The 27,500-nt window shown below is 31.6% G+C and overlaps 2 protein-coding genes and 1 non-coding gene across 13 annotated transcripts in view; 2 read left to right on the top strand and 1 right to left on the bottom strand.

Moving 5' to 3' along the window:
* The window catches only part of LOC124948437 (acetylcholine receptor subunit alpha-like), a 94,382-nt gene that overhangs the window by 56,652 nt on the left and 10,230 nt on the right, over window positions 1–27,500 (bottom strand). For all 10 annotated transcript variants that reach the window (XR_007100724.1, XR_007100723.1, XR_007100725.1 and 7 more), the window contains one exon: window positions 20,826–20,878. The gene's annotated coding sequence lies outside the window, so the exon portion shown is untranslated. The remainder of the gene's footprint in view (window positions 1–20,825; window positions 20,879–27,500) is intronic.
* Trnan-guu lies at window positions 149–222 on the top strand. The gene has a single exon. It is a non-coding gene; the product is annotated as a tRNA-Asn (tRNA).
* Window positions 1,182–27,500, top strand: part of LOC124948441 (dynein regulatory complex protein 9) — a 42,839-nt gene continuing 16,520 nt past the window's right edge. For both annotated transcript variants that reach the window (XM_047492062.1, XM_047492063.1), the window contains exon 1: window positions 1,182–1,489. The gene's annotated coding sequence lies outside the window, so the exon portion shown is untranslated. The remainder of the gene's footprint in view (window positions 1,490–27,500) is intronic.

Here is a 27,500-nt window from a genome sequence, read left to right on the forward strand (position 1 = left end):
AATCTCGATATATTCTATTTATCAATAATTATGATATCATGTGTGTTTATTATTTTATATACTAATGAAATCGAATGCTTTTTAAATTAAGATAAGATATCACCGAAGCAACAGAGGAAATACAGAAGTTAAGAAGTACATTCCAACTGCCTCCGTGGCGCAATCGGCTAGCGCGTTCGGCTGTTAACCGAAAGGTTGGTGGTTCGAGCCCACCCGGGGGCGAATTTTTTTTGCCCTAAAAGAAAAAACATCGAACTAAATATACATATCATTGTTGTTAGAATTTTACATTCTTTTTGTTTTTATTTTTCTTTTTTTTTTCTTCTATACTGACGTATCAAATGTGCATACAAATTCGTACGAATTCTTCACGTATTTTTCCAAAAGTAAGTAAATACAGTACAATTTTCACACGCCCGTATTTTCCGTCCATTTAAATCGTCGTCAAGGATCATCTGTTTTGTTAATAAATAAAATATATTTTATCATCTATAGCATTCCATTTACACGTTTCACGTATCGAAATTTCCAGCACATTCTGATCAACATTCGAGGTGTAGACGATGTGTGTATATAGTATACACACGGATTCGAACGAATACTATTTCCTCTTCTCAGCCGCCATGTTTCTGTACTGATGGCGTAATCAGTAATGCAACTCGATCTTCAATTTTAAAGGATAGGACAGTGTATCTTTCTTCTTCAGAAAATATAGAGATTCGAGGCACCACATTTTACAAGAGGGCCTCATGAAATATTAATACTGCAGAATCGTGAGTAATCTTTATGGGCCACATCTATATCGCATTTAAGCTTGGCACGTGCTACGTTACTTTATAATACCCCTACCCCCCTTCGCCACGACTCACTCTTCTCTCTCTCTCTCTCTATCTTTCTCTTTCTTTCTCTCTCTCTCTCTCTCTCTCTCTTATCTTTCTGTCTAACTCTCTCTCTCTCTCTCTTTCTCTTATCTTTCCGTCTAACTCTCTCTCTCTCTCTCTCTTTCTCTTATCTCTCTAAGTCTGTCTCTCTCTCTCTCTCTCTACTCTACACTATCCTTCCACGTTTCTGTCGATTAGGCTGTGCGCTTTCGAAAGCAACCACAGAAGATCGTAGTTCCTAATATTGCCGATAGATGGCCGCGACATTCTCGAAAGTAAAAGTAGACATTATAGACTAGATCAAACTACTCTCAGGTCGTACTGATCGTCATTCAGTGGGTTACAAACTGTACCACTTTAAGCAAATGATGATAGTTAGAAATGATCCTAGTGATTAAATTTCTCTCCTGTCCGATCTAACACTATCGCAGATTGGTCAGTGAACATCTGATGCTCCACTGAGTGACCATATTTTATAAAATTTATTATAAAATATTCAAAAATGAAATTTAAAAAATAAATTTTCTATTTATGTTCTGAAAAAATTGATTGTAATATATAAGAAGTAAGAAGATTAAATCGGTGTTTCAATCTGTTTATGTATGTCAGTGAGTAATTTAAATATAATTTGATATATAGACAACTTAAATTTATCATGACATCGGGAAATAAGCTTCAAAACTTTGTTTAACTTTTCATATCAAATAAGTCATCTCTAGAGAGTGAGAGAGAAAAGAGACTAAGAGCACACATAAGCGACAAACATATCTGGCACTGGCACACGTTAGAACTTTGCTATTATTGCCACGTTCGTTTGTATTGAAATTACTACTTCATAATACATTCTGCATAGATAAATATACAGTGTGTTAAAAACAGAATTCAGAAGTTAGAAAATATGGATACATACATATATGCGTAGTAGTGATGGTACTCATTTAAACTGAGCATAAAATACGTAATAAACATGGATCGAAATCTTGACATCAATGAAGTTTCTAAATATAACCTTTATAATGTGTAACCCATTTTTTTAACACCCTGTATATTGACAACGTAATATAAAGGACACGTTCATAACGAGACTTTTAACGAGTTTCGTTAAATCATTTACATACACGAACACGAAGAACAATTACAATTTCCAAATTTTCAGATGTGTGAAAATTATTTATCACATTGATGATGTAATTTCAATAGAAGAAAAATAAACAACAAAAAAGATAATGAAAAACAATATAAGGTCATTATTAATTCGTAAAAACATATAAAACAAAATTTCACCATAGTATATTTTTTATTTTAGAAATGAATTAGAAAAAAAAATTGTTATTTACTATTAGATTATAAAATTATGAAAATGATTTTTTTTACAATTTCTATTGCAAAGAAGAACTTGACGATAGTTAGAACAAATAAATTTATGATTAATTTATAGTTACTTCGTACAAATATATGATAATAACCCCATTTATCAATAAATTTATTTCGCTTCTTTATATTTTTTTTATCTTGTTAGGATGAATTTACATCTTTGATATATCATCTATAATATATTATTTTCGAGGATTAAAAATTATTATAAATAATGTTATTATATCGGGTCGATTAACTTTGAAATCAAATATAAAACGTATAAAGGACTAAATGGAAGCTTCTAAATCGCACAAAAGAGGGAGAGAAAGCGAGAGAGAAAAGCTTTTTATAGACGATACCGAAGACCATTTTCAATTTGCAGATATTTCGAAAATGTATATTATCAGTCAAATACAAATTCTCTTTTATATCTACTTTTATTTCATCAAATGTAATTCTCTCGAATATTCATTCCACCACGATACAGACTAAAAATAATGAGAAAGAAAGAACCAGTGAGAGAAAGAGAGAGAATGAGTGAGTTGCATTATACATGTATGCTATCTAGTTTGGCGGTAGCTTCATTTTAGTTAGATAATCCTCCAGTGCACAGAAAGCAAATGTATGTATGTGAATGTATAAGAGAGAGAAAGAGAGCAAGTCATTTACTTTATAGGTGTGAGTACAAAGAGATCTTTAATGAGTTTTGCTTAATCCATTAACGAGGTTGGTATATATCTATGTATCTCATATTTCAGGAAATTCATGAAAACTCTACTCCCAATTTTTATGGTGTCAAGTGCCAAATGCTGATAAAGCCTAATTTTCTTCAAACACACCGCAGAATTATTTTCATCACCATCTTCTCCTCCTCCTTCTCCTTCTCCTCCTTCTCCTCCTCCTTTTCCTCTTCTTTTTCTTTATCTTTTTGTAAAAAAAAAAACTTTCTTAATGTAAAAAGACACAAATTTTATACTACTCCATTAAATTACTATCTTGAAAAATAAGGATGTTTGCCTCTTACGATCTTACCAAGAAAATTGAAGATCTTTGAAATGAAACTTATAATTTGTGTGATATAGAGAGATGAATATATTATGAGTATTAATATTGAGATGTTGTATGCTCGTTAAGTTTAATTAAAATCATTATTAGAATTTAATATTTTTTTTCTTTCTTTACATATAAAATATCTATTACAAAAGTTTTGCCGCGTAATTTTGTTACACCTTGTATATAAAAAATGGTAATATAATAACATTTTTTTTTTATATCTAATATAACTCAAAAAAAAAAAAAGAAAAAAAAAGAAGAAAAAAGAAAGAAAGAAAAAAAGGAAAAATACAAAAAGAGAAAAACGTTCGATATATATATATATATATATATACATATATATAAACTCTACTAAGAAACATGTTCCTTTGATCAAGAATAAAATCTAGTCTTGTTTGAAGTTGCCGCTTTAAAAGAGAACGACGAATGAAGAACGTAAAGTAAAAAAGAAAAGAAAGAAAACAGAAGAAAAAGAAGGGAAGGGTAGTGGATATAAGTAAAAGTAAAAAAAAAAAAAGGAACAGAAGGGATACTACCTTAGTTGATATGAAGTCGTGAAGTTCTCTTTTCTTTTTTTCTTTTTTCCTCTTTTCCCTGAGATTTCACGAGAAAACTCGTTATCCTTTTGCCATACTTATCCATGTTCCCTTTCAATTTACTCTATTCCAATTGCTTTGTATTTTTCCCACGGTCGGTTTGAACCATTATCATACTTTACTCTAGTCAAATATTGTTCGAATTCTATGTAAAGCCTTTTTATCATAGGATCGTTGTTTCTTCTTTTTTTTTTTTCCTTTTTTTTTCTTTTTTCTTCTTTTTTCTATTTTTTTGTTCTTTTTTTTTTTTTTACTCGGTGTTACTGGCGCTGTACTCTCATTCCTATCCTTTGCCCTGCTTTTTCCTAAAAGCTTGAACAATACTAGCACGAAAAATTTCAACAAATTCCAATCTCGATGAAACCGAGTGCTTGCTTGCTTTTTTTCTCTTCCTCTCTCTCTCTCTCTCTCTCTCTCTCCCTTTCTCTCTCACTCACTCACTCATTCTTTCTGTCCTTTCCTCTCGTTTTCTCTTTCTATTCATCTCAAAAGAATCGAAGAAAACAATTTCTTTAGTCCATCGTAATCGTGCTTCCGCATTTCTACAGTTCAAGTTCTTCTCCCTCCTACCATCCTCTCTATTTTCTCATCACGTTCGGCCACTTCATGCTCACAATCGTTAGAGTGCTCTCTAAATCTTCTCGACCAAGCTAATCTGCACTCTACTCCCCAAAGGCATCGGCCGCCTATCGAAAAGGCTGGCTCGATGAACAAACGAGATAACGAGATGTCGATGGAAAGAGAAAGAGAGGAAGAGAGAGAGAGAGAGAGAGAGAGAGAGAGAAAGAGAGATAGAGAAAGAAAAAGATAGGGCATCCTTTTATTATCTCGGTCTTTCTCGGTCGATCCTTTACGATTAATTGCGATCGGATTCTTTCGCGTAATGTCCCATTCTCTAAGTCGCGATAATGATTACGATAAGTTAATACCCCCGTTAAAATGATACGAGTTCAAGGCGATATGAATCCAAAGGAATTTTGAAAACTTCAATTGCATTTTAAAAACAATAAGGAGAAAAGAAAAAGAGAGAGAGAGAGAGAGAGAGAGAGAGAGAGAAAGAGAGAGAAAGAGAGAGCTTAAAAAATCCATTTCAATTTCATTACTTATCATTCACATTTGTAAAATCTTGTAAATTTTCAAAGATCTTGATTTAATTATCTATAATCGAAGTAATTTTTCTTTTTAAAAAGAAAACCATATAAAATTTGAAATCCTTCAGAAGTTTGAAAATCATAGAAAATATAAAACTTGTAAAGACAAATATATATTCTTCTAATATGAATTATAAAAGAATTTATTTTTTTTTCTTTTTTTTTTTTTTTTTAAGTAAAAAAGAAAAAAAAAAGAAACTGAAATAAGATCTTTTACAAAAATTTCATATAAATGAAATATATGTAATTACGAAGTTACAGAGGCGTTACAGAGGTTATAATTCTCGATTCTGTAAATAAAATAAATCTAAGGTAACTCAATTATTTTCTGTGATATCCAAACAAAAATAATATAATATAAAATTTATAGTATACTTATATAACTGTACTATAATCAATAGAACTTATATTTACCAAACATTAACTTCCGAATATAAGTTAACAGAGTTAAAACTGTTAAAACTGTTAGCTAACTAAACTAAAGAGTTAAAACTTTAAAAATACACATAAATGAGAGAGAAAAAGAGATAGGTAGAGAGAAACAGAGAGAAAGAGAGAGAGAAAGAGAGAGAGAATATGTGACTTACATGACATTATATTTTATAGTTAATAATTTTTCAACAATTTATCTGATTTTTACAAAAGTTAAGAAACGAAATAGAGTCGACCATGCATGTAAATTTAACATTTTCTTTTCCTTATTTCCTTTTACTCTCTTTCTCCTCTCTCTCTCTCTCTCTCTCTCTCTCTCTCTCTCTCTTTCTTATTTCTCTTTATGTCTCTCTCTCTCTCTCTCTCTCGCTCACTTTTAAGATATCAGACAATAATTTGATATAATGGCATCCAGAAGGGCTATAACGTTTGCTTCGTAATTTAAGACAGGATTCAAGTTACACCCACAGAACTCCTTGAAAGAATGGCAAACGGTAACACCTCTCATGTAGAGTCAGCATTATTGTCCAGCTAAATACATAGACGAACGTTCGTGTAAAGTTGGAAGAGTGGACAAATAATGACCTCTAAGAAGTAATTACCAATTTCTAGCGACCTGATTTTTTTTTCTCTCTCTCTCTCTCTCTCTCTTTCCTTTTTACAAACACTTGCGTCCAAGGAAGTACGAAACATTTCGAAAAGTAATTAAGATAGAAAAGAAGTAACACGACTGTGATCCGAAATAGAATAGATCGTTAGAATAGAATAGTTTGTTCAATAGCAAAAAGTAGAATTATTTTAAACGTTTCGATTAAACTAGAAGTCTTCTTGTTACAAAAAAAAAAGTAAATTTCTAATATAACTATATATATATATATATGTATGTATAAATGAATAAGAAAAAATTCTAACAAATAAAAGGAACGTCGTAATGGTTTTAAAAAATTTAATAATGGACATTTACGATCTATAAAATAAAATAAAATCTTCGAAGAGAAAATAAGTTACGATGATTCTATAGAAAAATTTCGCATGCTGATGTGGAAAAATAGTCTAGCTGGTGACTAACTATTTGGCTAGATAGGTGAACAGTGCGAACCATGAAGGCAGGACTTTTAAAAGATCGTAGGGATCTATCGAATCCTCCGAAGGGATCCTTCTAGAAGCAACATGCCCGACAAATTGAGTTCAGATCCTGTTTCTCTCTCTCTCTCTCTCTTTCCCTCTCATTTTCTCTCTCTTCTTCTTCTTTTTCTTTTTCTTCTTCTTCTTCTTCTTCTTCTTCGTATTTCTCAGCGAGACCCTTTCCATTTCGATGGATTTTTCCCATGGGTCAATGGAAAAGGCTTGAACTCGATATTCCGTAGGAGCTTCTAACCACACTCTAAGTGACCACCTTTCACCAGCCACAAGAAGGAAAAACCTGAATTCAAACTCTGATCGAGCCCTGAGGTCCTTTCGCTTACTCTGTAACGCCCTTGGCCATATTACTCTTACCATTGTAGTATTTCTTTTTTATTTTTATTTTTATTTTTATTTTCACTTTTTTATTGTTTTTTCTTTTTTCTTTCTTTTTTCTTTAAATCGACCGATATATATGTGTGTAAAAGAAAGAAAGAATAGTTAAAGAATATTTTGTGCTAAGATGATTTTATCGAAGTTTTCTCACTCGAATGTAACGTGAATTTTTATTCGTAACGTGTTCATTCATCTGTTTCTTTTCATTGACTTATACATACATACATACATATATATATATATATATAAATACATGAATATTTATATATATATATATATATATATATATATATATAAATATATATATGTTGAATAAAAGAAAAGAGATATGACGAATAGAAATGTTTACACGTACGATTAAATGTACACATTCCCCCTTTATCGAGCAACAAGTTTGTAGGAAATCTTCTGTCCCAGAATTCTGTGACGTTGAGCGAACGATACTAATAGCATTTCTGGTATAACTTGTTGTTTTAATGATTCAAGTTATCGGATTCGAAACGTCTCATTCGAGAGCTTTATCTTCTGTGAAATAGCGTAGATGAACGCGAGAACAAGAATATTACGTAATCGTGTTGTTCCATAATCGTAGGTGTAGTTTTTAAATAAATCTTTTCAATATTCTTGATATTTATTTTTATTTCAAAAGTAACTTTTTCGTTTCTGAATGATCAATTTTATCTTGAAATATTTCAAATTAATAAACTAATACCAATTTATCATTTCTACTTTTGTTTTTTTGGAAATTTAAAAAAAATTGTTATTTGTCCCAGATATTCATAATGTTTTATAAAAACTATAAACAACATTTCTAAAGTTACAATATTTTCAACGTTACATTCTAAGAACAATGTTTTAATATACCTATTACAATAAAAAAGAATTTACGTAATATCCTCTTTTAACATAATTTTCATCTAACACGATTTAAAGAGCACAAACAGCCCTCATATCGTTATACTCATAATACATAAACCAAGATGGAATACATTTGTTATATATACATTAATTCGGGGTTTGCTCGCTAAACACAAATTCCATATAAAATAGTATGATTAAGCCGTATTTATAAGAGATTTCCTTGTACACTTAATTCTTGAAAGCTATCTCCTGTAAAAAAAAAAAGAAAAAAAAGAAAAAAAAGAAAAGAAAAAAAAAGAAAAGTTTAATTTACGTATGAAACTATTGGGAATGAAATTTTACCGTAATATATTATCTTTTTTTTTTTTTTTTAATTAATAAGAAAAAGATATGTAAATAAATGTACAAATATCATTGTTTATTATTAGATTAAAATTATAAGAAATAAATGTTTACAATTATTAAAAATAATGTATTTTACACTTTTATACATTTTATTCTCTATTCCATTATCTTCTTCTTGAAATAAAATTATAAAGTTTAATAAAAAAATAGAAAAGAGAAGAAAAAAGAAAATATTCAATAAAAAATTATTAAGATTTATTTACACAGAACGTATACGTTAATCATTATGAATAAATATCAACGAGAGAACATTATTTTTATTCTTAACAATACTTCTCGCGATTTCAGATCACTTGGTAGATCATAGAAAAAGAAAAAGAAAAAATTAAGAGAAAAGAAAAAGCATTTTCCTTTGGAGAAATTTAAGAAAACATAGTGATAGCGTGTTTTTATCGTGTAGTCAAAAACGAATCTGCTTCTCTTAAGTACACAAAGATAATCTATAGACTATAGTAACATCCATTGGACCCTTTTATCGCAAACACGCAAATTACTCTCGTCAGAGCAAGCAAACACAAGTTTCCCAGGCACTCTTGTATAACAAAACGAACTTCTGACCACCTTAGAGAGATAGTTTAGCACGATATAATACGTCTTGTTAGATCGAATAGAAGTAAGACCACTCCCCCTTCTATTTTCTTGGCTCATTATCGTCAACTCGAGTGAGATAATCCATGCCTTCTAATCGAGCATCTTCCCATAATATCGATAGTACGTAACAAGAGAAGGATTTCAGAGGTGGCATGAGAACAGGAGGTCTCTCGGCGTTATTGACATAATCGAAGGGATCACGAATCGCGACGTTAGGCGCACGCGCAAATTTACTTGGGGATCCCGTAGGTGCTCGGAACACCGTTCGAAATCGTTGGAAAATTTGTCGACGTTCATCTATTAAAATATGTGTATACACACACACATACGTGTGTGCACGTGTGTATGTGTGTGTGTGTGGTGTGTTTGTATAAATATGTAAGTATAACTAAAATACGTACATATCAACGTACGATAAATCTCATTACGATATGATGAAACCCGTTAATCAAATTAATCCGAATAATGTAATTTAATATTGATCAATTACACATAATCTGTATAGAATCTGTAAATAAGTAAGTGTGTAAATATAATAGATATAGACACATACACACATACACACACACACACACGAACACACATATGTATGTATATAAGTATATTTGTATATACATCATGTACAAGTTTACTTTAGATTATAATAAAGTTTATGTTACATAGTTTCCTATTTGATATCTATATGACACATGCATATGTACACATACGAAAATGGTTCATCCATTCATTTATCCGTTCTGTATTATTCCAACCGTTAAATATTATTTCAACGGAGGGAGTATACATATATTGACCGTGCAAATACTCCCGAAGAGCCAACCGAAATGGATCGCTTTAATTGTACAAGCGTATCATCGAGCTTCACCTATTCGAGAATTTCAATTCGTGTGTCTAACAAAGATATCTTTTTTTTTTCTAATATGAGAAAATGAAAGAAAGAAATTATAGTAAAAACCACGAAACGAGACAGAGAGAGAGCGAGAGAGAGGGAGAGAGAGAAAGAGAAAGAGCATTAATTTTAATTTTTCGTAAAAATGCGACGACGATGCCTCTCTTGAATTAGTGCATATCACAGATAAAGAACGAAAAGAGAATTCGTTCGAGAAGAAAACCGGAAAAGAGAGGAAAAAGGAGAAGAAAAAGGGAAAAAGGAAGAAACAAAAAGAAATAAGAAAAGAATTATTCTTTTCTCTCTCTTTCTCTCTCTCTCTCTCTCTCTCTCTCTCTCTCTCTCTCTCAGGGACGTCATCGGTTTTTCGAGAAACAAGTTGGATGTGCCTGGCAAGCGATTAATCCTGCTCTTTCAAAGTCGAAAAGGACTGTTCATAGACGAAATTCAAGGATCACAAAATGTTTCTAAGTACAACGACAAAATTTAATGCGATTTAATATATAACATTTATTTTTCATTCTTCCAAATGAAAGAAAGAAATTTTTTTCTTTTTTTTTTTTTTTTTCTTTTTTTCTTTTTTTATTTAGAGAAACAATTTTCCCTTAAAATTTTCTGTATCATCGATATATCGTAAATTCGTTCGTTACTCTTCCGTTTTCTTTCTTCCTTTTTCTTTTTACATTCAAAAAAGGAAAAAGGAAAAAAAAAGAAAGAAAAAGAAAGAGAAAGAAAAAGATACAAACGGGTAAAATGAGTTATCAAACGTATTCGTCGCTCGTTGATCACATCCACAAGGATTATACATACCGTCCACTTGATTTTCCTCTTGACTTTTCGAGAACGAAGAAAGTGAGGAGAAAGGGAATTTAGCTTTGAGAACAAACGTTGAAATCGAAATGCATGTTGGTGGCTGTCATACAAGAAGGAAAAAAATACGCGGCCATTCACCGCGTTAAGATAGTACTCTTAATTAAACGCCTCGGTTAAAACGTGGATTTCACAACAACGAGCCGGATGCTGACAACTGCAATGTCCACCTAGTAGCCACTTCTGTGCTCGGTCTTTTCTTTCTTTTTTATTTTTCTCTCCTCTCTCTCTCTCTCTCTCTCTCTCTCTCTATTTTTTCTTTTTTTGTATTTTATTTCATTCTTTACCACAGTAAAAAGATCTTTCGACATATACATATATATATATATGCTTGTATGTACATGTGTGTGTATCTCTCGTTCTCTTCGTTCATCTAAATCCTCATGAAAATGCCCTCGGGATTCGAAAAAAGAGGACGCACGTTCGTCCTGTAATTTCATCGTTCTCGTCGTCCTCGTTCGAAAATAAAAATCCACTGACATTACAATTCTAATAATATTCTTCCTGTGATATCGGAGAAAGAAAAAGAAAAATTCAAAAAAGGAAAAAAAAAAAATAATAAAAGTAAAAGAGGAATCAAGTAGATGGAATAGAAAATAACAAAAATCTCATCTCGAAACGAATTGAACGTATCAATGATAATTCCAATTCGATACAATAATATTTTTTCTATAAAAAAAAAAAAGAAAAAAAAAAGAAAGAAAGAAAGAAAGAAAGAAAGAAAGAAAAAGAAAACGAAAAAGAAAAAGAAAAAATAAAAGAGAGAGGTAAGAAAAAGAAGTGGCGATAAAATTAAAGCATGTATATTTTACCGATAATTGTTTGGACAAGTCAATGGCCTCAACGACATCGATACTTCTCTTCGTTCTCATGAGAAAAAAGAACTTTGTTCAACGGAGTGCGTGTACCATTCGTTTTCTCTCAAAGATATATAGGGTTGTCTCTCTTTAGCTTCCTCCCTCTGCCAACAGACACGCGAGTTTAGTCTAGCTAGGGACGTAAATTATATGGACGGTTCCTCTTTCTTTATTTCTTCCTTTTTATTTCTCTCTTTTTCTCTCTTCGTTTCTCTCTTTCTACTCCCATTCTATTTCTCTTTCTCTTTCGCACAACATGCAAGAAAAGTCGATAACAAAAGAGGACAGAACGTATCGGCGAGTAGTAGGCGTCAGGTGCCGAAACTAACTGCTATTTGTTTTCGCAATCGACGAATTATTTCCGCTTCGTGTTCGTCGATCAGACGTTAAAAAAAGAAAAAAAGAAGCTACGATCTGATACCGTGATATCGACCAATTCGCTAAACAATTCGATAGTCGCAAAAACAAGTATGATAGTCGACTAATGTGAACGAGTTTTAAAAACTTTATATGAATAATAATCGATTGAAATATGAGATCATCGGGAGAAAATTTTGTCGCAAGACGTTAATTATTTTCTTATAAATATTTTCTTATCACTTTTTCCTTGAAAAAAAAAAAAAAGTAAATTAATCCGTTTAAATATAAATTCGAGAAAAGACATTATAAAAACGAATTGAAGACGTTTGATTAATTTTTCATTATAAATAACTAGTCGTAAATCTAGGTATAAATGATTAATAAGGATAATCAAATATGTTCAGAATGACATAGGATAAGAAATATACAACAGTAATATTAATGGTAATACAAGTTAATAAAAATATGTTATAAATTATGTTCCTACATTTATTAAATTTCTTTTCTTTTAAGTTCTTATATATCCGACATGTATAATATTAAAATATATTTTAAAAGTGTCAATGGGAAAAATGAAGGCGTTTGTCTCTTCGTTTTCGAATTATTTAACGTCGAGAGAAAAGGTAAAAGAGCGATGAGAGGCGAAAGATAATTCAGCTCTTCGAAGTTTTCGCGATAGATAGAAAAGTTTGTCTCCTTTGTCTCTCTACTTCTCCTCTTCAACCATCACTGCCACTTCTTCGCGCAACCACAGGTCCTCCTCTTCTTTTATCATTTTTTTTTCGCGCCCTCCCCTCTTCGCAACTTATTCTCACGTTTCCTGCGGCGTAGCTCTGCCAGCCATTCTCGTATGCTTTATGAAAATTCATTTGAAATTAGTCGAGTGAAACGACGTGGTTGCACGAGTCCCATAAATGCGCGCCTAAGTGCGAGAACTACACAGCTAACGGTGCAACATAGTTCACAGGCTTTCCTGCATTTCCAGTTCGTGGCGATAAGAAAAAAAAAAAAAAAAAAAAAAAAATATATATATATATATATAAAAGGAGAAAAAAAAATAACGCCTTTTGGTTTTCATTGGAAAGCTAATAAACCCGACGTCGAGAATTTCATTTAAAAAATTTAAATATCCCGTAAAAATAACGAAAGAATTTGATGTATAAATATCTAAAAAAATTAATTGAAATATTGAATAAATCATTTATGGGATTATAAAAATTGCGCTTGAAGATAGGCAATACTTCCTACTACGTCGATAATGTTGCTTGCGAACGCCATCTATCAGTAATAAACTTTTTTAAGCCTCGCATGATAGATAAAAAGTATTACAATTATATATAATACGTTGCCTATTATAAGGAGCATAAAAAAATATCTTGCCTTCCATCGACAATGTATAAAGGATTGTCTATATTTTAGGCGACTAAAAAAATTAATCGAGCAATAAACAAATTAATTATTAATAATTACAGCAAATACTTTTCGTAATTTATTAAAAAATTTTCTGTTTCGTGTACGTACGTATATTTATAAAAGCGACAAAAAACGAGAATCCTTCCTTTCTGAAATCTCGATTTATATACTGCCCTTTTATAGTAATGAAAACTGATAGAAACAACTCGTCGTTCTATTTAAACAAATTTTACAACACGTCGAATTGTAATTAACGAATTAGATATTCGGTATTTGTATTTGAGAAAAATATTACTACAACAATAAAGCGGAATAATAAATCATCGACATCGAAGAGACTTTAAACTACTTTCGTGCGTTCTACGATAAGAGTCGAGTGTGACGTGAACGTCAATCATTTCAATCGTTGAAAAATAAATTCTAGAAATATTGCAACTAAAAGAAATAGAGAAGGGGAAGGAAATTAGGAGAGAAGCCGAGGAGAATGTGGGTTAATACGTTTCAAAGCTGGTTAGCTCTGTCTCCGTTAATGTCGGTTGTTCTAACGCGTGTAACGCTGGCCGGTCATTATGTGGCTTTGCCTGAGGGACTCCAACGAAATGGAGACCCTCAAACGGCTCGATTTTGCGGCAAAGATAGAGCTGTCTCCTGCTTCAAACTGGCCCAAACCTTCTATCTGTCATCTCTACCTCTTTGTCTCTCTCTCTCTCTCTCTCTCTCTCTCTCTCTCTCTCTCTCTCTCTCTCTCTTTCGTATTCTCTCTTGTTCACACTGTCACTTTAACTTGTTCAGTCTATCATCGTTAAGCAAAATCCATTCTAACTAAACGCGAGAACCGAACCAAGATGTTTCTTGCTTCATCAGGTCAAAGAGGAACTTCTTGCATCAGGAGAATATAATTTTCTCATAATTTATGCGACGAAATATTCTCTTAAAGTGAGAAAGTAGGAAAAAGAGAGAGAGAGAGAGAGAGAGAGAGAGAAGACAAATGAGGCCTAGCATCCACGTACGATAGGTTCTTGAAAATCTTGATGATGCTCCAGCTCTCGAGATCAATCGAGATTCCTCATCGATCGGTTCACGTCCATATGTGTATTGTCGAGTCTCGGTAGGAGCTTGATAATTGATTTCGCGATTACGTGCCTTGAGACGATGACAGAAAAGTGGACTCCTATGTGTTAACTTCGAAGAACTCTTACCTCGAATTTTTTATACAACACCTACATGTTATTCTACTTAACGACGTCGAAACTCGAAATTAATCAAGTTTTTCCATTTAAAAAGGATAAATTATATCGTAAATGATCGTAATAAATTTATTATTAGATCTTTCTAACTAAATTAATGAAATCGTTCTATATATATATATATATATATATATATATATATATATATATATATATATATATATATATATATATATATATATCGGAAATATCTTTTTCCTAAAAATACATAGTTCCCCTATGGATTTGCGAGAACATTCGAGTTGAACCAATTTACCGTGCTGAAATTTCTCGTAGTCGAGGAAATTTCAATGTACTATAATACTGTCGGCACTACTGGCGGCTCAGTTTCCTCAACGATCGAACCTACGCTGACGTAATACCGAACGCCTTCTTTCATTAGATTTCATTAAATCCCTTCGCTTTCCTCGTCGCGTAACTGTTGCCCGTGGACAGAATATTTTATGGGCATGCAAAATACCGTCGCGCTTGCTCAAACTTGAAAAGACGTTCCTTTAATCTCATCTTTAAAGGAACATTTGAAGTTCGAGAGCATGGATCTGCATTTTATTATTTCCCCCTAGTTTTAATTGCAAACGACATAGAACGTCATAGGTATATAATATATTATCGTCTGTAATTATCTTTTTTTTTATAAGAAAATATAAAATAAACTTTTATAATATAACTTTTCTCCGACATAACGATGTCACGTAAATAAAATTAATGTTAAAATTATATCAACGTCATGATTAATAATATTCTTCATTGATCAAATTAATATTGGTACAGCGAAGAATTAAAATATAATGAAGTGTAAATATAATACAATATATTATTTATCATCAAATAAATTCGATATAAATATTTGTTGCGATCGAAGGATCAAACGTTTTTTTATACTTTTTGTTTTATCTAACGAGATTATAAACAAAACGGATGCAATCGTAAAGATTTTATAGGCATTTCAACGTGTACGTTTAACGCTTGGAACATACATATATAATATATATGTATATATATATACTTATATACATAGATGAGCAATCGCTAAATACATATATCATTCTCTAACAATAAAAAAAAAACTACTACTATGAATACTATGATATTCGATGTTCGAAAGAGTAAAACAAAAAAGAAAATAAAAGTTTAGAAAATAAAAAGAAAATAAAAAATTAGGCCAAATATTGACAAAGACCGGTTATTCCGGGTATCCGAATACTCAAGTAAAGATATTCGGACAAATTAATAATACAAATTTGATAAATTTACAGATATATTTTATTAAGGATCATAGCATTCAATTTATTTGGTTGAATTCAATACTTGATTATAAATGCTTGAAAATATTTTTAGTTTAAAACCAAGCTAACTGTCTATTATCTGAGAATATTGATTTATTCGTATTTTTATACTAAAATAAATATATCTAATCATAAAATAATTAATTGTTTTATAGTTTTGTTATTTAAAAGAAAAAATATGGATTATCGGAAACATTGTAAATATCCGGTTAACATCCGGATGGATTATCTACTCTTGTAAAACATACCCGGATATTTTTTATTTGCCTAGGTATTTTATCGAGTACCCGGATATCCGACGTAACAAGTCGCGGGTAGTAACAGTTCTAATTAAAATGTTGTTCATTTTTATTTTTTCTTTCATTATAACATTAGTTCATATCGTTAAATCAATCAAAATTAATATAAATTGTTAACGAAATAATATTTATGACTTTGTTAATAAATTTTGTTAACAAAATAATATTTATGACGTAAGTTTGAGAATAAAATTCGAAATGTGCCAAATTTGACACAAGGGTTTCATAAATCTAATTTTAAAGCTATTGATTAACCTTTCGATATATTTAACAAATCAAATCGATCTATATACATACGTAGGATAATAGCTATCGTTAAAATATGGATACACAGAGTTGTAAGCGTTTTATAAAGAGCACTAAGAGATGGATAGAAAGAGAAGAAAAAAAGAGAAAAAGAAAAAAATAAAACCAAAAGCGATCGATGAAACTGTAACAGAGAAGTGATCATCGAGAGAGAAGGCTCGTTAGTTTCCGCTTTGAAACATTCCATGCATGTCGCTAAAATCACCAACCGTTGTTACATCGGCACGCCAATTCGAAATATTCCTACATCGGTCCTCTTGCCTTCAAAAAACGATAAAAAGAAAGAGAAAGAGCAAAAAGGAGATAGAGAGAGATAAATAGAGAGAGAGAGAGAGAGAAAAATAGAAAGAAAGAGAGAGAATATCGACTTGTATCCTTCTCATCGTGAGCTATTTTTTCATGTTTGCTTTTACTACTACTTTTTCCTCTCCCTCCCTCCCTTTCTCTCTCTCTCTCTCTCTCTCTCTTTTCGTCATTTCTTTTGACTTAACGTAAAAGCTTCGAAACCTTCGTTGCGTTTATAATCACAAGAAAAGCTCGAGATTTTCTTACGGCTAGCTCTCTAAGTCCTCGATCTTTTGAATCGTCAAATGGCTGACCGGGTTTAAAGCTCTCGGACTTTAAACGTTGAATCGATCTGTTAATCGTCCTTTCCTTTCTCTCTGTCTCTCTCTCTCTCTCTCTCTCTCTCTTTCCCTCTCTCTCTCTCTCTCTCTCTCTCTCTCTCTCTCTCTCTTCTTATCCAGTTACGTGACATTCTCCGTTTATATTGGAAAATTCGTATAAACCGGCGAATAAACGTGTGTGAGTGAATCGAATATATTTGCCAAAATTATGATCTCGTTCACGTCCTTCTAAAGAAAGCGAAAAAAGGAATAACGATATAAGAAATTTTAAACCAAAACGGAATAATTAAAACGGGACTCTTTCGTGACCTGATACTCCTAATATTTTTAATAAAGAAGAATAAAAGAAGAGAGAAAATCAGTATTAAAACGAAACGTAGATCACGATGATAAGTAATAAATAAATAAACAAAATTTAATAAAAAATAATACTGAAAGAGAGAAAAGGAGGGAGAGAGAGCAAGAGAGAGAAAATGTATAAAAATAAAAAAGATATTAAAATAAAAATACACGAATGAAGTGACGATAAAGATCAATAACTTACATATAATATATAAAATATAAATCGTAATGATGAACGAACGATAAATTATATATATATATAAAAAAAAAAAAAAGAAAAAGGAGAAAGAAAAAAGAAAAAAATTGAAAAAAAAAAGAAAAATAACCAAGAGAAAAAATACTTATATAGATGAAGATAAAAAAGGAAAAAAAAAGAAAACAGAGGGAGAGAGAGAGAAGAGATTAACATTGAAGTAGACGGATGAAGTGAGTACAAAGATCGATAACTTATCGATGTATAACACGTTAATGACAATTAGCCGAACCGAAGTAGCGTGTTTCCTGTAATTTTCGCGAATGAACTGGCCAAGCCTACGATGTTGTACGTACATACGAAGGTTGATACGTTGGTTTACGATGTTGAAACTCCAGTTTGAGTTAGTAAAGAAGGAGACGGTGGGAGAGAATGAGAAGAGGGTGAGAAGAGAGTGAGAAGAGGGAGGAGTCAGTATTACCTCACTGCTGTTACTAGCGCTCTGGTGATGCTGGTGCTGCTGTAAAAGCAACGACCGGAGCTGACCTGAATCCACGACTGGGGCGATGAAAAGGGAGCAACAAAAGCGGCGAGCTGGACGAGGACGAGAGTGAAAATACGGAAAATAGGCCGTTGTCGGTCCACCCTATGTAACACCCCTACTACTACTACTACTATCATCACCACAACCACTACCACCATCATCACTACTACTACTAGTACTACTACTACTAGTACTAGTACTACTAGTACTACTACTACTACTAGTAGTAGTATTACTATTACTACTACTACTACTATTACTATCGTCATCTTCTCTTCACTTCTCTTCTATGGTGGAAAGCTCGTCGGACCTATCTGACGAGTTCCATTAAAGTTGAAACTGCAGTTACCGTTCCCTCCGCTTAAATTTACCAACCTTACGGCCTAACTGTAATATCGAATGCACAGAAAATTTTCTATTTCATAGTGGGAAAGAGAGAGAGAGAGAGAGAGAGAGAGAGAGAGAGAGAAATATTAAATACGGTGAGCATGAATGAGCAACTGCTACAAGCTTCCAACATATGTTAATCCCAAGACGACATAAATTTTCAAACTTACATCTATAATTCTTTAAGTTTTAGGTACGAAATTACTGAGGTTATCGTATAATAGACGAACCTTTAACTGATTAAAAGATTAAAGTCTTTATTGTTTTAATAATGATAATATTGAAATGTTACAGGGATAAAGATTTGAAGATGTAAATGTATCGATTCATGATTAATAGCATGTTTCACGATTCGTACAATCAATCGATAAAATTCGATGAGAAAGTTTCCAATTGAAACAATAATAACAATAATCGTGTTGATAATGATGATGATAAGCATAGAATCCGATGGTAATCCATTAGAGACCATTTAATGATCATCGAATTTCCAAATACGAAGCAATTATACGAGACGCGTGCCGAAACAGAGAACTGATTTTGTATCGCCTGTTTAAATGAACGTGTTTAGTTAGACTAGTCAGATCAATTTCGCAAAAATAATAATATTAGATAATTTTCTTAACACTTTAAAAAGTTTTGAGAAGTCATCGATCATTCGACTGACGATGATAAATCTGAGAAAAAGTTATGCCCATTTTTTATGTGAAAAGAAAAAAAAAAATAAATAAACATATAAAAAATAAAAAATAATAACATCTTATATAATCAATTTATTAATATTTCAAAACAATTTAATTCTCATTTGATCATTGATATCAAAAACTTCTCTTTGTTTATATCCCTCCCCTTACACTTATTTTAAAATATTTTTATAAAGATAAAAATTTTTCAATTCTTTTTTTAATAAAATATTTCATTCTTGTATAAATAATTATACTTTAAGCGGATGAAACTTTTCGGTTATACATAAAAGTATTTGTGCGGGATTAAGCACGTACAAACTTATAAATTTGAAAGGGTATTTGAGAAGAGAGAAAAAAAAAAAGAATTCGTTTGAAACTTAATCCCTCCAGGTCGAAACATTCGACGCGTCGACGAAATTCCAATCGAAACCTTAGAGTAAAAGTTCTACGGCAATTAGATCGGTAAAGTTAAAGAGCGTTGGTTTCTCGAGAAGAAGAAGAAGAAGCAGAAGAAGAAGAAGAAGAAGAAGAAGAAGAAGAAGAAGAAGAAGAAGAAGAAGATAGGTCTCTTCCGTTTTTTTCTTTCTTTTTTTTTTCTTTTTCATTTTTTTTTTCGCGGCTTTCAAGAAAGAAAAGAATCGGAATTTGTAGTCTTGAACGGGCCGTTGCGAGCTCGCGAGGCACTTTGAAAGTATAATTTTCTGTCGGCTCGTAAAATCGCGGCTTGCTCGTTTGGCCTAATGGGGAAAGCGCCGTTTTTCAATTTGTTCGAGCAATTTCCTTTCCTCATTCCGATTTTTCTGTTCCTTTCTCTCTTTCTCTCTCTCTCTCTCTCTCTCTCTCTCTCTCTCTCTCTCTCTTTCTCGTTATCTCAAAGAATAGTAGAGATACTACTACGTTCGATACGTACACGTGTCTGTAAAATTTGTCTCGAGCTAGCGCATCCGATACGATTATATTATGGCTGCCCGTAGGTGTCTCCGAGAATGTGAGTTTTATGCGAATAACGATCGAAATAATCGTTCTCGAGCGAATCGAACGATTACCTGGGTAATATATTTCATCGGTGTTCTCGTTCACCAGAATCCTTTCGAAAAATGGCTATGGACAGCAATGGGTAACAAAGATATATTCTTTTTTTTTAACTAAATCTCGATCGTTTCGATTATAAATTTTCCTCTCTTTTTTTTCTTACGAGTTTTATATATGCATCGATATTAATTCAAATCTTTTAAAATTTATTTTTATCTTTTGTAACGTCTTGATTTAAAAAAAAAAAAAGAAAATCAATCGCCTGTATACGGCATCTTTCTAAAACTATTTTTCTGCATTTTTCTTTCCTTTTTTCTTTTTCCCTTCGCCACCCTATCCTCGCTCCTCCTACTAAAAATATGTCTTTAGAACAAGAAAACAAGTAGAAGAAGAAGAAGTGCTGACAGTTTAGAAGTGAACACATTTTTTCATTAGTTCTTCGAAAGAGTACGCTATAGAAAAGAAAAGTTGTAGGTACTATGAGACTACTATAGGTATGTACTACAAGACTGTAATACGATGAGACCAGTTTTCTCGTAAAGGCAAGTTTCATGTTAGTTTACTTCGGCACTTTACCTGTGTATAAGTTTCACCTGTGTATAAGACCCTTATGAAATTAGCTATGGGAGGAAAAAATCTCTTACCTTAAGCCGTGTTGCCGCGAGAACGTTCGAAAATGTCGTGAGTGGACGGTTACCTGAAAAGAAAAAATGATAAAAATGAAAAAAAAATATGTCTACGTGTACCTTAAAGAAAATTGATTATAAAATCTTAGAGAAATTACGAATTATTTTTTATACGATTTATCCATTTGTAAAATAATTAGCAAATTATTTATAAATTAATATTTCGATCAGATTATCGATATCATGATATTTATAGGACAGCAACAAATGGAGAACATTAAAATCATTAAAATTCTTTACGTTAATGAGCCTGTGAAATGATAAAAGAATAGAAAGAAAAAAGATGATAATATGATTAAAATGGACGTAATGAAAGGAATCACGAATTCGAGACGCACAGGTATGCGTTTTCATGTCTCGTACTTAATAAAGAGGTATAGCTTGAAGGATATATTACGTACGAAGGATAATGGTTGATGAAATTGTGATCGTAACGCTGTAGAAGCATCATCATGAGGTAGTAAACAACGTTTTAAGAACATATAAATCAAGATATGTTCCAATGCCAACGAAGACGAATCTTTCTTGTCTTTTTTTTTCTTTTATAAGACCGTATCGTCAATATTGTACATTTCAAAAAGTTAAAATGAAAATTTTTATAAACGATTAGTATTTTAATTAGTGATATCACCAATATATGAGCGATGAATAAGTCAACTAAGACATTAAAGTCGGCAGTTTTCTTTACCTAAATTAGCTTTAGACCTTTCATAATAATTTACAAGAGTTTTTAATAATAACAAAGATATTTGATAGTAACAATACACAAAAGAACATATCTATAGTATTTATTAATAATTAAGTTTAATAAATATTAATAAATACTTTATTAATTAATAAATAATTTATACGAAAAAAAACAAAATATGTATAATATTACAATTATCTTTTATGATATTCATCGAAACAATTTAGGCAAAATTGTAGCGTTTCAAAACGAGTAGTTCTTTTTTACATTTCTTTTAACTGTTCGCTAATCTACAATGTCTACTTGTGTCGTAATAAAAACACATACACACACACACATATCATACACACACGTCCAATTATTTTTTATTTTCAGAATTTTCGTTAACTATCAAATTGTATATTATACTCTGGTGCATAGTAACAACGATATTATTTTAATAAAAATTTCTAACTAAAAATTTCTAACTAAAAATTTCTTAAATCTTGTGATTTTAATTTTTTCGAAACACGGATTTAAGTCTCGCAGGTAACATTTCTACTCAATTTATGCTGAGAGATCGTCAACGTGTAATAAATCAACGTTTCTCAACATATTTTTAATAAAAGTCAAAGGAAATGTATGTAAATGTATGTGTATAAGAGAGTGAGAGAGAGAGAGAGAGAGAGAATGAGAAAGAAAGAGAGAAAAAGAGATAGAGAAAGAGAAAGCACAGTAATAAAATCATGTTTTTAGTCTGATACAAATGTATATGATCAAAGAATTCCAGTAGTAATACTACATTCTCAGTCAGACATTTATACATGTATGATTAGACAATCACAGTAAAGTATGATTAGATGCACACATAGATGTTCACGTCTTCAATCGGACATATACATAGTTAAAAGATTAAGCGATCGAAGTAATAATACTATGTTTTTAATCAGACATATACATATAAGATTAAATGATGAAAGTAATGATGCTACGTTTTCAGTCAGACTTACGTGCATTTATGCTGTAAGCTATATCGCGAGTAGTATTGCTACGCTTTTAGTCAGACGTGGATGCATTAATATTTAAGCGATTCCATTTGCAATGGTATATTTAAATTAGACATATGGAATATACTTAAAGATGAGTGCATTTAATAGTAACGATTCTTTTTTTCTTCTTTTTTTTTTTTTTTTCATCAAATAGGAGAAAATAAAGAAAATAAACTTTCCCTACTCAGTCCAAAAAAGAACAGAACGTAAAAATTTGTATAAAAAAATATTGAAAAGTGAGATAGATGATTTTCTTTTTTTTTTTTTTTTTTTTTTTTTTTTTTGTTAAAATTCTATTAAAGAAAATATCCGTGAAGATTTGATGATTCTCGAAATTTATAAGGACTAATAAAAAAGAAAAAGAATAAAATAAAAAAAATTAAATAAAATAAAATGAAATAAAATAAAAATTAAAATAAAATAAAAAAAAAAAAAAAAAAAAAAAAATACCCCCCGAAGAAGATTTTCGAAGTGGCTGTTGAATGTAAAACGGTGCTGACGCTTTAGAAGTAGCAGTATTCTCAACGATTCTCAGAGATTCGAGAAGATACCGAAAACGCAAAACCCACAGAAAATCGATATTTTTCATTTAGCTTTACATCTCATGCAAAAACGGAAAGTTCCGTACAGCGAAACTCTCTTGCATTCTTTACAAATGTCTCGATTCAAACAGGAGCTTTCAAATACGGTTTCGTATGTAGCGCGTGTATTGCATGCGCAAAGTAGAAGACACACGAGCGATGGGTTAGCACAAACACGCTCCAGTTCTGAATATTATCTGGCTGAATTTATCGATTTCTCTTGCGCATACGTTTCACTGGATTCAACTATCGTGATTCGTGAGAATCGCGTGTTGATCCGTACCAACTGATCGGAATTACATTCGACCGAATGACTCTGATGATTCCTTCTTTTTTTTGTATATATGCCTGTGTGTGTGTGTGTGTGTGTGTGTGTGCATGAGCTTTTCTCTTTTCTTTCTTTATTCTTCGTTTATCTTCGTTTAAAAGAAAGATCGAGTCATTTGCAAATTACAAAGAAATCAATAATTTTTTGACGTTACATTCCTCCATCCTACTTTCATTCTACACGCGATACCTATACAAATCATCATTGTAACTGTAATTATTATTAATATTATTGCTATTGTATTATTATAATTATTGTTGTAATTTGAATAATATCCAAGAATCTATCCTTATTCTTTTATGACCACACTCTTTCTCTCACCAGATTTTACTTTCTTACACATTTCCTTTTTTTGAAACTACATACGGACTTATTTCAAATATCCTCCTCAAAATATCACAAATATAATAAATCAATACACGTAAAAGAAGTTATAAGTTCTATTTAATTTTACTTCTTGTCCAAACATAACACTCGATTTTATTACGAATAAAAATTTCGAGGGCCACTTCGTACTTCAAATAAAAAAACAAAAAAAAGAAAAAAACAAAAGAAAACAAAAAAACAAAAGAAAACAAAAAAAAAAGAAAGAAATAAAAATGTTTCATTTTTTCTTTCTTCTTGAGTGAAGTGCGAACTCTAAAATTGTGCTGAATTGTTCTAAAAACAAATATTGAAATGTAGACAAAAAATTCTGTTAAATAAATCTAAAAAAAACTAAATTTACAAAAAATAAAAAATATAAAAAGAAGAAAATAGAAAGAAAAAAGAAGAACTATATGAACTTTAACGAGTATTCCACTGAAGGAAAAAAAAAAAAACTAAAAAAATCGAGGCCTTAAGTAATAGACTCTTTTACGAAACAAAGTACGGCATCTACTTTGAACGTCAATTTTACGTAAAAGAAACAGCTAAAACTGATGGCTCTCGTTAATGTTAAAAAATAAACAAAGCCGTGAGACGAACGTTAGAATAAATTTGCACATCTCGCTTACTCGACTTTTTACCGGCTATATTTTTTTGCTATCCCTGGCGAGGCTAACGTACGTCGCTCATAATTCATTCTTCATTTCCTTTTCCTTCTTTTGCTTCTTTCTCTTTACTCTCGTTTAAGACGACTGACATCGTGCTCGGTGTGTAAGAGCGTTGACGACATAAAAGAAAATAAAAGAGAGAAAGAAGAAAGAGAGAGAAAGAGAGGAAAAAAAAGAGAGAAAGAGAGAGAAAGAGAAAGAGAGAGAGAGAGAGAGAGAGAGAGAGAGAAAGAGAGAGAAAGAGAAAGATAAACTCGACAGATAAAACCGATATGACCGATTACAAGCGACGAAAGATCGATCATTCCGAGATAAACGATTTACAGTCCGTACGTACGTATCTACCTACATACATACATATACATGTACGTATAAGAGTAGTCGTTGATAGGAGGACGTTGAAATCAACGAGAAAAAACAGAGCGAGAGAAAGAAAGAGGGAGAGAGAGAGAGAGAGAGAGAGAGAGAGAGAGAGAGAGAAGGAGAAAAAGATAAAAGAAATGCAAAAAAGATAGAAAAAAGAATATCTCATTCGGAGATGATATCCGATGAAACTCGACATTAATCGAGCGAGAACTCTGTGACGGATTATTAGACTGTAAAATTAATTCGACCATTCGAAAAGTTCTCTTTTTATCACAGACATACACATACACGCACACACATTGGTAAATACATAGAAGAAAGACAAATTTCACAAGCTTTAACCACCATGACCGTCGGCATGAATAATTTAACAGGCAGGCTCATGCCATCTTCTTGCAATAAAATTGCACGGTCCTCGGTATAATTAACCGAACTCATTAATGTTACACCGAGAAATGCTTCTCTATCTTTCTCTTTCTTTCTCTCTCTCTCCTCTCTCTCTCTCTCTCTCTTTCTCTTCTTCTTCCTCTCATATAACCGACTGAAGCTCGTCGTCGTTGCAGACACTTTTCACGAGCGGTACGGACGCAGGTGTTGCGCGACGTCTAAACTCGCGGGCAATTAATATGAAGTGGCAGAGAAACTTCACTTTAATGTCTTCAACTAGAAACGGCGAAAGTTTTAGTAAATTCCGAGTCCAAGAAGACACTGCGTACTGCGGTCTTATCCGGTCTGAGTGAAAGACTTTCTATTTGAGTAAACGTTTATTCGATAGGAACGTGCACCTGAAACTGTGTATAACAAAGTGTTAAAGGTAGGTAGTTGTTAAGAATGAGATAAGGTATAATAACGTTTAGAAACTAAAAGCACAAACTTGAACGAATAAAATTAACGAATCGTCTAGTGTTTACGTCCAATTTACTGTGTATCCATCGAGATAAAATAAAAATAAACCGTCGTTAATTAACAAATAAATAAACGAATAAAATTAACGAATCGTCCAATATTACGTCCAATTTATAGCGTTTATCAAGATAAAATAAAAATTAAGTCCATATATAATTGGTGGGTGGTCGTTAAAAATAAGATCGTGGATAGGAATGTGTAGATACTCCAAATGCAAATTTGAACGAATAAAATTTACGAATCGTCTGGTGTCACGTCCAATTTATTACGTTTATGGAGATACAAAAAAAAATATATATATATATAATAAAAAAAAGACTAAAGGAATTCATGAAATCGTTGAACGATCAAGAACCGTATTCAATTGATCTCTATCTCTGGCTTTTCGATATTGAAAAGATTGATAAAGGCTTCAGGATGTTCTCCTTTGACTCCCGATCCTCATATCGTTCGATCGTGTGTGTGTGTGTGCGTGTGTGTGTGTGTGTGTGTGTGTGTGGGCGTTCGTGCGTGCGTGTAAAATAGAAAATCCAATAAATATTAAATACCAGAGGTCTTGGTAACCAACCAACCAGTCGGAGGTATAACTAGTCCTGCCTTACTAAGTTTCACAAACGACGTGTTTGAAATTTTTATACCTTCACATCCACATACATTTCGTATATGTAAAGGGAAGAGTGGGGGTAGGGAGAAGGGAAAAAATAAACAAGAGAAAATGTAAAATTTCGTTTAAATGAAATGAAATGACGAAAGCAGACACACGTCCTATACTTTTTCAGTTCCTTTGTCGTCCGTTTGCGTTATACAGGGTGTGTTCGAAACACTTGTAACAGATAAACTGTAGACGAGAGTTGACAAGGAAGATGAGAAGGTACGCGAGACTTTATTCTCTTGAAACGCTTTAAGCTTCTCTATTACTTGTCTCTAGGGTGCACTTCGAGGCATTCATTGTAACTTTAGTAAATCTCACCGGCTGTTTATACTACTTACAATTTTCTACAATTGGCTTAAAAACATTCGACCTATTCGACAATTAGAATAAACAATTTCTCAAAGTTTTATCTATTTTCAAATTATTCGTTTGATGGATTGATAAGTTACGTGTTAATTTATATTCATCATGAATCGTAAGAACGAAAAAAATATATAATTTCCTCTTTCTTTCTTTTTTCCTTCTACGATAAAAAAAAAATTTCCCTTTGAAATTATTAATAAGATGTAATATAATAATAAAAAAAGAAAAAAGTTTCCAATGTAATCGTTCAATTGAATTTTTCAATCGATAAATACATCCAATTTGTATTCATCGTAAATTAAAAGAGTGAGAAGATACATTTCTTTTTTCTTTTTTTCTATAACAACGTCCTTTCTTTGAGATTATTAATAACATATAATATAATCATAAATAATTGAAAATCTTTTCAATGTAATATCCGAATTTCTCAATCGATAGATAAATACGTGCAGATTGTGTATTCATTGTAAATTATAAAGAATGGGACGATATATCTCATTTTTCCTTTACGATAAAATGTGTGTTCTGTCCTTATCATCAATAACATATAATACAATAATAAAACTAATTTGAAAAGTTTCCAAGGTAATAATATTCAAATTTTTCTATCTATAAGTTACGTGCATTTTGTATTAATTTAAAGATATAAGGATGATGTATAACTTTTTATAACGTTCTCCCTTAGAT

The sequence above is a fragment of the Vespa velutina genome, chromosome 4 (genome assembly GCF_912470025.1).
Source record: "Vespa velutina chromosome 4, iVesVel2.1, whole genome shotgun sequence".
Lineage (NCBI taxonomy): Eukaryota > Metazoa > Arthropoda > Insecta > Hymenoptera > Vespidae > Vespa > Vespa velutina.